This window comes from Melospiza melodia, chromosome 5 (assembly GCF_035770615.1).
Source record: "Melospiza melodia melodia isolate bMelMel2 chromosome 5, bMelMel2.pri, whole genome shotgun sequence".
NCBI lineage: Eukaryota > Metazoa > Chordata > Aves > Passeriformes > Passerellidae > Melospiza > Melospiza melodia.
Genome location: NC_086198.1, coordinates 15,897,101 through 15,913,053, shown reverse-complemented (window position 1 = coordinate 15,913,053; position 15,953 = coordinate 15,897,101).

Sequence of the window (15,953 nt, the reverse complement as noted above, 5' to 3'; positions counted from 1 at the left end):
GAAGAAAGAAAGGGCTATGTGGGCAAGGAGCATTTCATCGGTTTTCATCTCTGCTTTCCACAGAGCATTTATTTTCTCCAGATTTGGTGTTTTCTGATAGAAAAGCAACTGTGTTACTGTGTTCTTTATTATTATTAAAACTTTCACCTTTCTCATTACATCAGTAGGACGCTTCCCTGGTCAGGGCTGCTGTTTTTCTAATGAATGTGGCTCATTTGTCTGTTTCCCTCCCTCCCTGCTCTGCTTTTTGTCTGCCTGCTCTTTGGGTAGTAATTTGATGTATTGAGCTCTCACCACCTCCGCTGCCCCTGGGGCTGAAGTTCTGACGATGCTAAACAGTTAAAATGCAATGCAATTACAGGCAGCACAGAACAGCAGAGAATAAGCCAGCAAAAATTCAGTCATGCATAACGCTGTGGAGACTGTGTGGCTGTCAGTCTCCAACTCCAGGAGATAATTTGGGCTTTTTAAGAAGCAATAATTGAGCCTTTTGCATATGCTGCGGTTATGAACTAGTCAAAAGCCTGTTTGCTCTGCACCCTGGAGCACCAGATGGATTGGATAGTCCCTGCAGGTCTTTGGGGGCTGCCAGATTTACCCTTCAAGACTTTTCTAGCTCCTGTACTTGTAAGTTATTCTTTTGACAGCTCTTATGCAAACAGGCACCTTGTCTGAATTTAGCTGGAAAAGTGAGGAAGGAAGGGTGAAGAAGAGCATGAAATCCATGTAGCTTGGGGGAGTTCAGAGTCAGAGTTGAACTCTACTGCTCACCTCAACCCAAGAAAAAATCATTTGAGGGAGAAAACCATATCAGACCTTCAGCCCTCAGAGGATGGGAAATGCTGTGTGCTGCAGGTGAGACTGTGGCTGCAGGTGTCCCATGCCAGCCAGTCTGATCACACTCACTTTCAGTCCTATCTTTATGAATCCCATGTGCATATTTCCAAAGAAGACTCAATACTAGGAAGCTCAACAAAGAGCTGCTACTAGAAAAAACAAAGTAATTGGAGGGAGATATTTTTTCCCTGGGATTTAGCAGCTGACTGCATTGGAGCACACACCTGATGGAAAGTGCAGAGAGGAGGTGATTGCAGGTACCTGCAGCTGCTCTGCTGACTGTCAGGGCTTTGCATTGGACTTGCAGGTCAAATTTCAGAGATGAGTCACAAAAATGTCCAAACAGTTCCCATTGCCATCAGAGTCCCTGCTGATAGAAGGGGGAGGAAGAGGCAGGATGGGGGAAAAGCACCTACTGGATAGAAGCCCCTCATCTGCCCAATGCTTGTTGGGCTTGCTTACACACTCTCCCTAGGTCCCTCCCTCACATCCCCAAATCTGTGGGCATTCTTTGCACACTGGGACAGAAAAGACTTAATCCTACTGCACTACAGTTTAAGCTCTAAGTCCTCATGAGGGGCCTGACCTGCACCTCTGGGAGATGGAGATAAATGGGGCCAGGATGTGAGCCAGACTGCACTTTCATGCTGCTTATGCCAGGTGCTTTAGGAGCCATGGCACACACCTGTGCCAGACTGTGCATGGCTGAGGGGCTGGAAGAGCCTCTGGGTGCCCACCCCACAGGGAAGCTGGCCCTGAGGCGCTTGTATTCCCCATCACCCCAGTAATTTCTTTCAGGCACCACTGCTGTGTAATCACCAGGGAGATTTTGCCTCATGTATCACCTCTGCTCTCTCCAGGTAGGTTTTTTTTATTGTTGGGTCTGCTTTGCACCCTCCTAAATTATTCTCTTGGCAAAGGATGGAGGCTTTGGGGCATCTGCCATCCTCCAAAAACCTGGATATATTTGGGTTGCCTTCAGTTGGCCAAGCCTGGCTGCCCACTGAGGAGCAGGAAGGCTGAGTGCTGGAAGGAGGAGTTTACTGGGGATCTGTGCAGTAGTTCAGTACATTTCAGTTCCTGATCCTTGGCATGGGATGATGATGGGTCTCACTGAGAGGGGAAAATTGTTGTTGTCCTGTAGCCATGTTTCTTCCCTTTTGCTGCTTCCATCTGCTCCCTCAGGCAGTCTGCTTTTGCCTTTTCTAAAAACCACGTTGTTACAAGGGGGAAAACACCCACCTCTCTCCAGGCTGTGTCTGCTGCCCCCACACAGCCATGAAGGTGTCTGCATGCTGAGAAGAGCCCTTTGTGATGGGCACCACCTGGCTCCCTCCACACAGCCAGCATTGAGCTCTGTACCTAAAAACAGACAGTTCAAAACTTCATTTTAAGCTCAGTGTTCAAGGTTGGGGCCCAACTCCCTGCTCCCAGTGCCCAGCCTCAAAACCTGTACTAGATGCAGTCTGGAGTGATGCAGTCTGGAGTGATGTGGAGGACCTTCAAACAGGTCCTCCACAGCTCATCATTTTTAGACTTCTTTTAAACAGCATTTTAGCAGTTCTTTGGAACTTTGCTGGCCTGAAGCTGTCGCATGCACAGGACCACAACACAGTGAAGGTGATGGAATTCTCGTCCCTGGATGGAGAAATGTGGAATGAGAAGCATAAACAGGAGCTGGTAGGGAGGAGTCAGTCTGCTCCATCATGCAGTGTCTTGGCAGCAAAGGTAAGGGGTGGGTGTTGATAAATGAAGTGTGCCAATATGCTGCATCTCTGCTTTCTGGGCTTTCAAAGCTTTTTTCCCTGTGCCTACTAAGCCATGGTAGAATGAGCTGTTTGGGGATTGTCCCCTTTGTGGGCGTGCACCATATACTCCTTGGAGGAATTTGCTCAGGAGTCATTATTGTGCCATCTGTAGTCTGAAAACACATCCCTGCCTTTCTCCACCTGGCTTTGTTAAAAACTGCCCTGTTCAACACAGCAGGGCTGGGTCAGCTGTGGTGGTGCTTTGTGCACACATTCAGCTTTCCACCTCCACACAGGTCTTAAATTGAGTCCAAAGTATATGAAGGAGGAATCCTGACACTGAAAATGCCTGAACTACACCAGGTGATCTGATAATATTGCAGCTGTCTCTTAGGGACTGCAAGGCAGAAGTGAGGGTCTGAAGAGGAGAGAATGAGTCTTGTTTTCTTGCACTTGGAAAAAAACTTGTTGGAAAAAACTGCAGTTTTTTGAGCCTTGCCACAGATTGTAGAATGGAGGTGACTTCTAGATCCAGACATGTTTGGTTGAAAATATTCCAGACTTTTTTTCCCTCCTCATTAAGTGAGAACACCTAACGTGCTGGTTTATTGTGCCAGTTTAAGGAACAGAATCATTAGGATTCAGCTGCAGTGCAGAGACAATGCACTAACTTTAACTGAGCCTCAGTCATTAGGCACACACGGTTTTTATTTTCTGTAGCTGTGTCTGACATATTAAATTAGTTATTTTGCCCCTGTGTGTTGGAAGCAGCAGGAATTAGTGTAGAGTATAAACAACATACCTGGCAGAGCAAAATAAGGAAAAGTTAATGACCATAAGTAGTGGAGAAAGAATTTTAGGTATTCAAGGTGGTGTTCAGGGAAGAAACCCTAACTATTGTGGATCAAATAATCTCACAGCTTTTAGACAGCTCTTTGCAATGGAGCACATGAATACTTGGAGTCTGTGTTTTCTAAGAGAAAATGAGAGACATTATTTCCATGTTACCAAGGGAGAAAAACAAGAGTGAAAGAGCTTCACCTTGCCAAGGGAGGGCACGTGCCTGTGATGGGGAGAGGGAGAGCAGCCATCCAAGGCACACTCCTGTTTTGCTCTGCCCAGGTTTCATGCCCAGGAAAACACATTTCAGGCCTGAAGTCCTGAAGGTGAAATAGAAACCAAGGGAAATTGCAAGGGCCAATCATGTTTTTAGAGGCTAATATTTGGATAATGTTAGCCCACCCTGTTTTATTTAGTTAGTTTTTATTTAAATTTAAGTTAACTTTTTAATTGTTCACCTTCCATGGTTTCGTGGCTTACCTGAAGCTCTGTGACTGCAGGTGCCTTACCAGAAATATTTAACCGGCAAACTTGTTCTATCAGCCTCCAAAACTGCCTCTTGCCACCTCAGAGCATCAATGTCTCATCAACCACTCATTTTGCTTGCCATTTGCTTTCATCTCCCATATTAATCCAGACTGGTCTGCTTTTAGCTAAGCTGGCTTGCAATGTTCAGCACAACACAGCAAATTGTTAGAGAAATGCTGAAACTTCTGGAGCAGGCGTAAAACAAGCAAACAAATCAAAGCAGTGGTTTGGATCTGTTGGGAGAAGTAAAAGCACAGCTTCCCAAATATACAATCTATGAAATCCATAAACTGCAATAGAGAACTAAAGAATTCCTATCCTAAAAATACCTGTTAAAAAGGTGCTTTACAAAAGGAAGCAGTGCTTTTTTGTATTGGACAACTTGCAGCAAACTTTAATCTTTTATCCAGAGAGACTAGAAATATCAGTGTAACAAAATAACCATCTTTCTTGATTTTCTTTCTCCTCAAGCAGCAAGAAATTCAGCGTTCTGATTGGAAATGCCCTTAGATGAACCCTGGGTGCACCATGTGCAGTGGCAGTGGGTAGGTGGAGAAGTCAGTGATGGTTTATTTTTCCTTGGGGTTTCCATCCCCAGGAAGCAAAAACTCCACTGATGAAACAGTAGAATTTTTCGAGGGGAAATGCATGACGAGCCCTTGTGCAGGGCTGCCATGCAGGGAAGGATATTTCAGCAGCCCTTGAGCTGTGAAGTACCATGGACAGCTGGTAGGTGGTGTTCACCTGCACTGAAACCAGAGCCTGGGAAGTGCAGGTCTCACTTAGCCCTGCAGGTGGTTAAAGTCTTGTGCCTTCAGCACGATGCTTTCTCTCAAATATACAGGTACATGATACAAATTATCTCCTCGAGCCAGGTCTTATGAGCTCTTGGAGAAATGTATCACGCCCGAGATAGCTCTGCTACCTCTGAGGGCATAAAATCAGCAGGATGGCTTCTATGGTAGTGTTGGAAAGAGAAAAGTTTTAATAAAAGGCAAAATAACAAATCTCTTTACAGAGAAAATCCAAGCCAGGGGCAAGAGGCTCTTGCTCCTGGTAAACCACCCCACAAAAGCGATTAGTTCCTTTGTTCTCTTCTTTTTCTAGTGAATTGCTCAGGTGGGACTTTTTTGCTTCTGTCCAATTGGTTCTCCTTAAGTTCAAGGTGAAGTCCCCAAGGCACCTATGAGGTGTCTTTTTACCTAATTGAGGAGAGAAACTTCTAGGCTTTTTTCTTTTTTAAGGAAACAAGGATAATTTGGTCACTCTGTCAACAGGGGCACATTCCTACAGGTACATGCCATTGGCACCCGCTGACTGCGTCCCATGTAACTCCTGGGGTGGATGGGGCCACTTGCTGCAAGCCCACGACAGCACCCTGGGTCTAGGAGCTGCTACTAGCTCCTCAACCCCTCTGGAGACAATTTGCTTTTGCAGTGGGAAGGGTAAATGGTGAGATGGTGATGATGATGATGATGACAGTGATGGCATTGCTTTGTTTCTTTACCTGACTAGTTACTTCTGTCTGTTGTTTTGCAGGCTGTGTTGAGCACAGCTGTCTATGCATCTATATTCTTTTGATTGCCCTTAAGCTTACAGGCTTTTTAGAAGGGTGAAGAGCTTCAGAGAAGCTGGCAGTGCTCCTGTCATCAGCTGGCAGTCATAAGTGGAATGCTTTAACCACAACATAATGGAGCAGCTTGGACCATAAACAAGCTGTCTGGATACCTACAAGTTATTCTCAAAGAAAACTGTTTTCTTTGCATCTGTGAACAACTTGCTGTTCTTTCAATCTTCAGAGCACCGAAATCATGACATTTTCACCAAAACATCCACCATAGTCTGGCCTGAGAAATACAAGGCCTTGCCCCCCAAGCAGGCCCTGTTTCTTTTTCCCCGTACAACACACGCTGGCCACAAGAACTACAAAGCTTGTGGCTTTAGCACATTGCCCCCAAATCAATGACTACAGGGGAGAGGAAAAGAACAAGCTTCTGACTGCTCCAATCAAGAGCCTTATTCCCACCTGTTAGACAACATCTTTAGACAACATCTCTGCCTATCAGCACAGTCCAACACAGAAGAGCAGACTGACTATATTTAAATCAATCAAAACTTTATTTAAATTGAATTAATCAGAAATGAAACTATATACAGGAAGAATTATATCCATAAAGAAACAGGTCTCTATAACTTATCTAAGTCTATAACTATCTAAGTCATCTAAGTCTATTCTGAGAAACAGAAGCATTCATAAATAAATGGGATGGTATAGTTCTGGACTGAGTTCCACCCTGCAGGTTGGGCACATGTGACCAGTCTCCAGGGCAAGAGGGAGGCATCTACTGCAGAAGACATGGCCACACAGGGTTGACATAAGCTGTCGTCCACGTCGCACAAACTGGAAGAAAGAAAATCACAACATGTATTGAGAGGAAAGAATTTGACTTTGCTGCTCTATTGGCACCCCAGGCTCTATTTAGAGACTAATGAGGGACCCACAGATGTTCCAGTGCCATCTTGGCAAAGGCTTCTCCCTCTACATTCACCATCAAGAAGTGACTTGTGGAGCTTCACAGCAAGGGCTGTGCTTCCAGCCTGCTGACCACAGCACCCCACATCACCCAACTGACTTGTGCAGCTCCCCTTCTGGCTTTCTCCTCATCACAGGTGGATCCTTACCTGTGAGTAAAATTCCATGCAAATGGGACACCTAATGACAATTCCTTGTTGTGCACTAGAGGGAACAGAACTACAAAGAAAGTACAGCTGTTAATATCACCACACTTCAATGGTTATTGATACAGAAAATCTCACACAATCATGCAACTGCACTGACTAGCCATGACACATCTCCTCTGAAGACCCCTGCTGTCTTTAAGTCTCTGTGTGCTGCATTTAATGAGGATTTGGGGTCTCCCTGTCCTGAGGGAAAGGGTGTCCTGCTTGTCACCAGGAGAAAGGTGCAGTCAGTCATCCTGCCCTGGGATTTGAAGTAACAGCAGTCTCTAGCACTGGCCAGTTTCTGTATGGCAACTTTGACTTCCAGCAGGTCGTCAGTAAAGCCTTGTAACTACAGCATCCAGCTGTCCTCTGGGAACTCTTCACCCCAGAATATTCATTCCAGGACCCAGTTCTAAACTACAGAGTAACACGGCTCTGGCAAAATCCAGCCCTGGGAAGGAGCTTTTGGACAATTTTAAATGCTGCAGCACTGAGCTCTTTCAGCCTTACCTAAACAGAGCAGTTACATTCAGTAACTGAGAGGCTTGAGAGACTGAAGGAACAAAATATGCCTTTGTTATATTAACCAAGTGGTGGGATTTGTTCTCCAACAGATTTAACAACCAAAACTCAAACATCTACAAATTCATTGGCAAAATGCATGATGGTTTAGAATAGTAGAAGCCCTTTAGTGGCACATTTAAGGCCTGACACCTAAAAGTTCCATACTCAAGTTCTCTCCTATACTGCCTTTCCAAAAGGCTCAAAGCACACCAGTTGTAGCAAAACCTGTGTATTCCCCCCCCCACCCCCGCAAAAAAAAAAAGTTTAGAGAACATTATACCATAATTCTTATGTTCTTTGCCTTCCCTAGTGACACAGACACCTGGTTTAGTTTAATCAGCCTAATGAGTAGCATCTTTCTTATCCTGATGGAATCCTACAGCAGGACTTTCCTGTTTCTCTGCAGAATGGGGATTTTACTGTGAAGGCATCCAACTTCAACTGCAAGATCTCCACCACAGAAGGAAACAAATCAGGGCTTGTGACATCCAGCACTGGCCATAAAAGCATGACCTCCACAGATGCCTGTGTACAAGTCTACCTTGGGAAGAAGGGCTCCAGCTCCAGGAGAAAGGCAGCAAGCTGGCACCATTCCAGCAGGGAATTTCTGCTGGAATTTGCCCAGCTGCTGCCTGCCAGTTCCATGATGCCAAGCTCAATTGATAACAACAGAAGCATTTCCATATCTAACATCACTACCAGAGCTTGCCAGAAAAAGCAAATGCAATTCTGAGCTATGGCCTGTGACCAATCCCCCTTCCTTGCCATACCCCCACACTCATCTCTCAGGTTCTGTGCAAAGTTGTACATCTGCTCTGGGCTGCCTTTTTCTCCCAAAATGCAAATGGAATCATTTGATCATCATACAACACAGGAGAAGGAGGGAAATCCATAGAGTGTGGGAAGGCCTCAAAGAGAAACCAGGCACAGCAGAAGAACTTAGTGCTACACAGAAAAGAAAGAAAGGCACAGAAAGGCTCTGTGTTTGGTAGGGCAGGAGCCATACATACTCTGAACTTTCAGTGTCCTCCTCCTCTGCTCCCTGTTCTGCAGGGGCTGAGTCAGCCTCAGGTGCATCATTAGCTCCTGTTCCATTACCAGAGCCATCCACCTGTTCCTGGCTGTTCAGTGTAACATTTCTCCCTTCTTGTTCATGCACTGTAATGTAATTTTCAGAAGTTAGATCTATTATTCTCTCTCTCCCTGGAGCTACCCTTGAAATGAGTTATATAAATAGTCAGCAATGGTTCCAATTTTAAATGGACTCTATTCAGCTGGGTTAAAAACAATCTTCAACAAACTACTTTCCCAAGGTCGAACCCTTCCAGATATTGTGACTATTCTGCTAGAGACCAAAACAAAACATTTGCTCTATTGCTCTATATAAGCACTGTCCTTTGCCTTTCACTAAAGGCAGTTTCAATCCCTGCTGCTTGAGTTTCTTTAATTTTTTTTAAATATATATATTATGTTTAGAACAATTCCATTACCAACTGTAAAACATCAACTCACCTTCAAGAAACTTCCATCAATGCACATGGAAAGGTGGAAAGGGAGAGAAAAGAAGAAACAATTAGATTTGGTGAGGCCACTGGTGCTTCACACAAGCCTCAGCTCAGAAAGCAGTTACAGCAGGGGAGGTGAGCAAGGGTAGGGTACCACCCTCTATGTTTGGCTAAGAGCATTCAAAGCAGTAGCACAAAGAGCTGCTGCCCTGAAAAACAAAGAAGTGAATGCTGCTGATTCTGCTCTCATTGCTGCAACAGGGTAGAAATAGAGGCAGCTTAGGAACCCCCTGAACACCCTCCTCCCTCTCCACCTGTTTCAGCTCCCTAATTCAATTTGGCCCAGAGCTGTTTCTTTCCCTCTTTCTTCCTCAAAAGGGAAAATTCAAATGTGATATCCATAAACACTCAGTATAAGGTGAACCACTGCTGAAGAAAGGAAACTACAACGGGCATTGGGAGTAAAGAATTCCAGTTTGCTGCCCTATTGGCACCAGGAAATCTGAGCTGGAAATATGTGCAATCTGTCACTCAATGCTAGAACTACAAGGAACACACAGATCTGCCAGTTCTAGAGCCCTCTGCCAGAGGGCTTCTCCCTCTATGGACACCACCAAGGAGGCACTTGGAGGGATGGGTAAGTTGGAGCTTCCCAGCAAGGGCTGTGCTTCCAGACAGCTGCCCATGGTATCTCACCTCAAACAACTGAGTTGTGCAGCACCCCCTCTGTCCCCTCCTCTCCCACAAAGTAGAAATTATGAGTGGATCCTCACCTCTGACTCCTCATCCTCACTAGTTGGAGGACTGGCAGGACCTGCTGGCTGTGCACTAGTGGGGACAGAACAAGAAAGACCATGCAGCCATTAATTCCACCGTCTAGCAAGGGCTATTGATACATAAACTGTAAGTGATTGAAACACCCCCTATTCTGATTTAGCAACATCCCAACCCACTAACACAACCATTCAAAAAACTTTTATGTAATGCAGTGCAACTCAGGCCATTCTCTGAGAAGCATTCAATGTTGTTGAAGAGAGCAGTAAGTTTTCTTCTGGACTTTGGTGTTTGCTTCTCTTAAGTCTTAAGCTTCTCTTCCAGACAGGCCGCTATATGCCAAATCAATTTTTTTTCACACAGAATTGAGTAGACACCAAAAGTTTGGAAAAAAATGTTTCCACGGTATAGTAGAAATTAGGCTTTGAAGAGACATTTTCTCTTACGTACTCATTATTATCTCTTTGTTCCTCTTCGTTGTTCCCCATCACCAGCACAGCTGAGTTATCTTCTGCTCTGACGAAGCGTGGCTGCCGCCGCAAGTACCACCACTGTTGCAGTGGAGTAGAAATGGAGGCACTTAGGAACCACCTGAACACCCTCCTCCATGCTCTCCCTGTTTCTGTTCCCTAACTGGGCTTGGGCTGGAGGTGTGGGTCCTTACCTCTGAGTAGTAATGCATCCAAAATCGAGCGACGTATACACTGTCTGGCCATCTCCTACAGGGAACAGAACCAGAAGTACACACAGCATTAACTTCACTGGGCACCAAGGATTGCTGAAACAAACTTTCAGAAATTGAAACATTCCCTATTCTGATTTAGCAACATCCCAGCCCAACAATACAGTCATTCCCATAGCTTTTATGTACTGCAAGCATTTCAGTATATCTCAAGCCTTATTTAAGAAACATTGAACAATGTCTTAATGCACAGAGAAGAAAGGCTTCTGCTGGATTTTGCTGCTTGATTTTTTCATTACTTCTCTTCAGGACACTGTATTCTAGGTCTGATGTTTTGACACAGAATCAAGCAGAGCCCAAAAGCTTAGCAAAAAATTGGGTTTACCATATATCAGAAATTAGAAAGACAGTTTTTCTCCCATACCCTTGATTATCTCTTGGTTCCTCTTCAGTATCCCTTGCAGGTAGCTCAGCTGAATTCTCTTCTCTTCTGAAAAATTGTGGGGGCTCCCAGTCCTGTAGTGAGATAGAAATGGAGGCACCTAGGAATACCTTCCTCCTTACTCCCTTGTTTCAGTTCCTTAATTCAGTTTGGTCTGGAGCTGTTTCTTTCCCTTGCTCTCCCCCAAAAGAGCAAATTCTGCTGTCACAGCTCTAAACACTTCATGCTGGATGAATAAATCAACGTGTGGATCCTCACCTCTGAGTCCTCATCCTCACTAGCTGGAGGACTGGCACGACCTGCTGGCTGTGCACTAGAGAGGACAGAACCAGAAAGAACATGCAGTCATTAATTTCACTGTGAACCAAGAGTTCCCAGTACACAAACTGTCAGTTATTGAAATATTCCTTATTCTGATTTTGCAATATCCCATCCCAGCATCACAATAATTCCAAGAACTTTTATGTACTACAAGAATTTCAGCATGTTGTGAAGCCATTCTGCTAAATGGCTTTATGAACAGAGGAGAAAGGTTTCTGCTGTATTTTGCAGGTTGGGTTTTTCTTCTTTATTTTTTTTTTTAATTAGTACTTTTCCAGACCACCAAAGAAAACGTTGGTTATTAAAAACATCCCCTATTTTGATTTAGCAATATCTCAGCCCAACAACACAATCATTCCCAGAGCTTTTATATACTGCAAGCATTTCAAGCCATACTGAAGAAACATGCAGTAATGGCTTCATGCACAGAGAAGAATTGTTTCTACTGGATTTGTTTTGCTTGTTTTGTTGGCTTTTTAAAAATTACTTCTCTTTCTGTCAGGCCACTCTATTCCAATTCTAAAGTTTTGGCACAGAGTCAAGCAGAACCCAAAAGCTTGGCAAAATCTCCTTCTGCTATGTATCAGAAATTAGATTTTAGAGAGTCAATTTATCTGTCACATACTCATCAAAATCGCTTGGTTCTTCTTCATTCTCCCTTGCCAGTGATTCAGGTGATGCTGAAAGATTTGGCTGCTGCTGGTTCTGCTCTCTGTCCTGCAATGGGGTAGACATGGAGGCATTTAGGAACCACCTGAACACTCTAGTCCCTTCTCCCTCATTTCAGTTTCCTAATTGCATTTGGGCCTGGAGCAGTTTCTTTCCCTCTCTTACCCCCAAATGGGCAAATGCACTGTGGTATCCAAAAATATTTTGCAGTAGATTAACAGTTGCTGATGAAAGAACCCCAAATCCAAACCCACATTGCTTTTAGTGGAACTGGAACTGGGTCATGCAGGTTCTCTTGTAAAGTCTGAGGCCTTTCCTTTGTGAAGGCTCAGGAATAATGCTGTCAAGAGTTACCCTTTATGTTATGCCTGCTGCATATTCTGCTTTGCACAGCAGCGTGACATCCCAAAACCATGGGAATAAACTACACTGTGGGCTGGATCAAGGGCTATTCTTTCAAACAGCAGGGAAATGAAAAGAAAAAAAATAGTGACATTTTTAAAGACTTCTTGGAGTAATAAAAATACAACTGGTTTTTACCCCAGTCAGCTGCAGTTGCACTTGGCACCTCAGTGATAAGAGCACCTTAAACTGATGTTGCAGCAAAAACACTTCTTATTTGGGAAGTCAAAACTTCCTGTCCTTTCCCTTGCTTTTTCTTTAAATCACTGAAGCAACAAGCTCTTTTAGATTATTCTTCCGCTCTCTGCAAGTGATACTCAAAGAGATAGATGCCAGAAGACAAGCCCAGGAGATCAAGAGAAACTAATTTGAAAGGAAGATGGAGAGGAGTGTGCCCTTCACTACTTACCACAGGAGACTCATCGTCACTGATAATGATGACTTCAGGCTCAGAAGATTCTTCTGTGAGATCTATGATGTCTTCACCTCTGAGATCTCTGCCTTCCTCGCCTGTGACATTTATGACATCTTCACCTGTGAGATCAGTGACTTCTTCACCTGTGGGATCTATGGTGTCTTCACCTGTGAGATCTATGACTTCTTCACCAGTTGAAAAAGAGAACATTAGAACCAAGGTCAGAGACTGCAGAGGAATGAAAAGGGCAGCCACTGTAGAACAGGCTGTGGTTGGATTCATTGTGCCCTCGGTCTCTTTTATTCAGGAACGTGTACAACATTTCACTCAAGCTTTGCCCTCAACAGTCCACAGGGAGCATTGCCAGCCGTGTCCCTCTGAAGGGACAAAACAACAGGAAGAGCAGCTGAGCTCCAAACAACTTCTGTTGGATGACAACAGCTTACAGGAGGTTCACATCAACAGATTATTAATTTCATATACAGGAATGTATAGCACACAGGGAAAAAAAAGCCCCACCAAAGGTGTAATCATAGAGGGGATCTTCATTTTGAAGTATCATGCTGTGCATGTTCCCCTGAAGGATGGGCCACAGCTAATGACAGGTTTTCTTCATCTTCATCCAGCTTGGGAGATCCCAAACTCAGCGTGCCACCCTCCGCTGTGGCAGCTGCAGTGACTGCCAGCTCATCAGAACACACAGTCAGGGCTTTGAGCAGCACTTGAGCACCTTTGCTACACAGCTCCTCTCCCACTAGCTGCCAGTGTATCGAGCTCAGTAACACCAAAACAGTTGTCAGAAGGCTTGCTGTTTAGGGATGCCATTCCAGGTGTTCCTCAATCCCAAGGTTTCCCTTCCTCCCCAGTATAGGGCCTAGAAACTGGCAAAAGCACATGGCCAGATTGTCTTCAACCCTCCAGAAGCAGTTTCTGTTCTCACCAGGCTCAAAGGCAGGTGCACCACTTTCCTCAAGGTCTCTTGGCTCGGTCTGCGAAGTTCCACCTGCGCTGGAGGGCAGCAGCCTGCTCCGTTTCCGAGCTGGTCTGGAACCAACTGCTCCTCCAGGGCGCTTTCGCTGACGCTGACAGGGAACAAAGCCTGAGCACTTTCTGTGGCACAAATCTTAACACGGCCCCCGGGTTTGCAACACCAATGACAGCACACAAGGATACAGAAAACTCTCCTGCAAAGGCTGGAATACACACCAAATGGTGGTATGGGCCATTCCCACCTGAGCACATTACATCAGGGAAAAGACATCACCCCTGATCTCCCACAAGCCGCCTCCCCAAGAGCAAGCCTGTCCCAATGCCTTGAGAATGAAGAGACCAGTTCCCAATTCCAGCAGCTTGCTGCTTACATTTCTGAACTACTGCTAACACCCACAGAAATTCAAAACCTTCACTATTCCAGAATGTCAAGTTACATGAAGTTTTCAAAGACTTCTGATCCTCTGCATTTGCTACAAACTCTTGAAATGCTTTCTAGAAGTACCCTGGAAAATGTTTCAAGAATCAGATTTCCATTGAGTAGCAAAGTACTTACTGAGCTCATGGTGGTTTCTGATCAAAAACCACCAGCAGAATCAGTGGGGCAAACAGCAAAAAGGAACGTCAGGGATGTGATCAATCCCTTTGGTTCCTTCAGCCAGCCCACTGCAGATTTTTCGGTGTGACAGAAAACTGCTCTTCCAAACCTATCACAAAAGCAGAGGGGAGATTATCTATTTGGAATGCCAGTTTTCTTGAACACCCCCATGCCCCAAGACTCCCATTCCTGAGTCCCCAGTTCCCGTCCAAAGCCAGAGGGGAATCCGTGACTCTGGTACTTGAGCCCACCTGCAGCCCATCCACCCATCCTGCAGCCCAGCCCAGCCCCTGAGCATCAGAAGCCTTGCCAAGAATCGCCTGCCCTCACCTGTACAGTCAGTGCAGAGTTTGGCTCGCAAATGTCAGCAAATCGCTCTCTATTCCCAGCCGGGATGGAGAAGACGGATGCTCCACGTCTGCTGCGCAGCAGAGAATCCGTCAACTGGCTCAACAGAGTCCATGCCAACAGAACCTTGGAAGTGGGAGTGCCCCTGGCAACCAGGGGCAACATTCCATGCCCGGGTAACGGGTGTCTGCTCTGCCCACCCGTGGAGTTCCAGAGCGCCATGGAGGCACCTCAACCATCACCTGCTGCTGCTGCCACCCACCAGATCAGGGTGCTCAGGGCCCTGCCCAGCCTGGCCTGGAAAGTTCCAGGGCATCCACAGCTTCTCTGGGCAGCCTGTTCCAATGTCTCACTGAACATCTGATCCCAATCTCCCCCTTCTGATCTAAAGCCCTTCCCTTCCCCATCACTCTCTGCCCCCTTAAGGCACTGCAAGGCCTCAGTGAGGCCTCCCCGGCCCTGCTCCTCCCCAGGCTGGACAGCCCTGGCTCTCCCAGCCTGGCTGCAGAGCATGGCTGCTCCAGGCCTGCACACATCCCCACGGCCTCCTCCAGCCCCACTCCACAGGCACATCCTGCTGCTGGGCACAGCTCCACAGGCACATCCTGCTGCTGGGCACAGCTCCACAGGCACATCCTGCTGCTGCTGCTGGGCACAGCTCCACAGGCACATCCTGCTGCTGGGCATGGCCGGGCACAGCTCCACAGGCACATCCTGCTGCTGCTGCTGGGCACAGCTCCACAGGCACATCCTGCTGCTGCTGCTGGGCACGGCCGGGCACAGCTCCGCACGTGGGGCCTCAGGGGCAGAGCAGGGACAGAGCTGCACCTCCCGCTGCCCTCAGCCTGAGCTACCCGAGCATCACTGGAGCCTTCTGTGGCTAAAGAAACCTCAACAAACCACACATCCCCAAATCAGAAAGCAATTCAAACCCTTCCTTAGTCCTCCTCCTCCAGGTTTATTAGTCTGTTGCCATTTTAACTTTAACTCTAGTAAATAGCAACTAAAATAAAAGCTGAAGTTTTTTGTTCGTTTCTTTTTTTTTTCCAAAACTGTTAAAAGGATCTAACCATTCAGATCCTTATTGCAAGTCTCTGAGGCCTTGACATTTTCAGGTGTTCAGCTATTCTTCTGACAGCATTTCACAACAGGGTTGAGAAGTTTTGCTCTGCTCCTGGGAGTAGTACCTTCCTCCCGAGGCCCTGCTCTGCTATGAAAGGTGAAACAGCACAAAAAGCAGAATTAGTAATTGGTTTTCCTTCTAGACATGCTGCCACTGGACCTATGGAGTGGGCTGGGGCTCCTGAGAGCAGCAGGGAACCATCTTAGTCCTGCCAGATGCAGGGATGTTCCTCAGCACCTGGTCCCATTGGGTGCTCTGTGCTGTGGGAAGAGGCATGGAAATTCATCCAATGCTGAACAAGGACATTTTCAGCTTATGCTTTACATGAGGAAGATAATTTTTTACAACAAATTTTGAGTTATTACAGTTGTTGCTTTTAGGCAATTGGCAACACGTTGAGTGTTTAAGAATGGGTGGGGATGACTTTCCCAGTATTTTGAGTC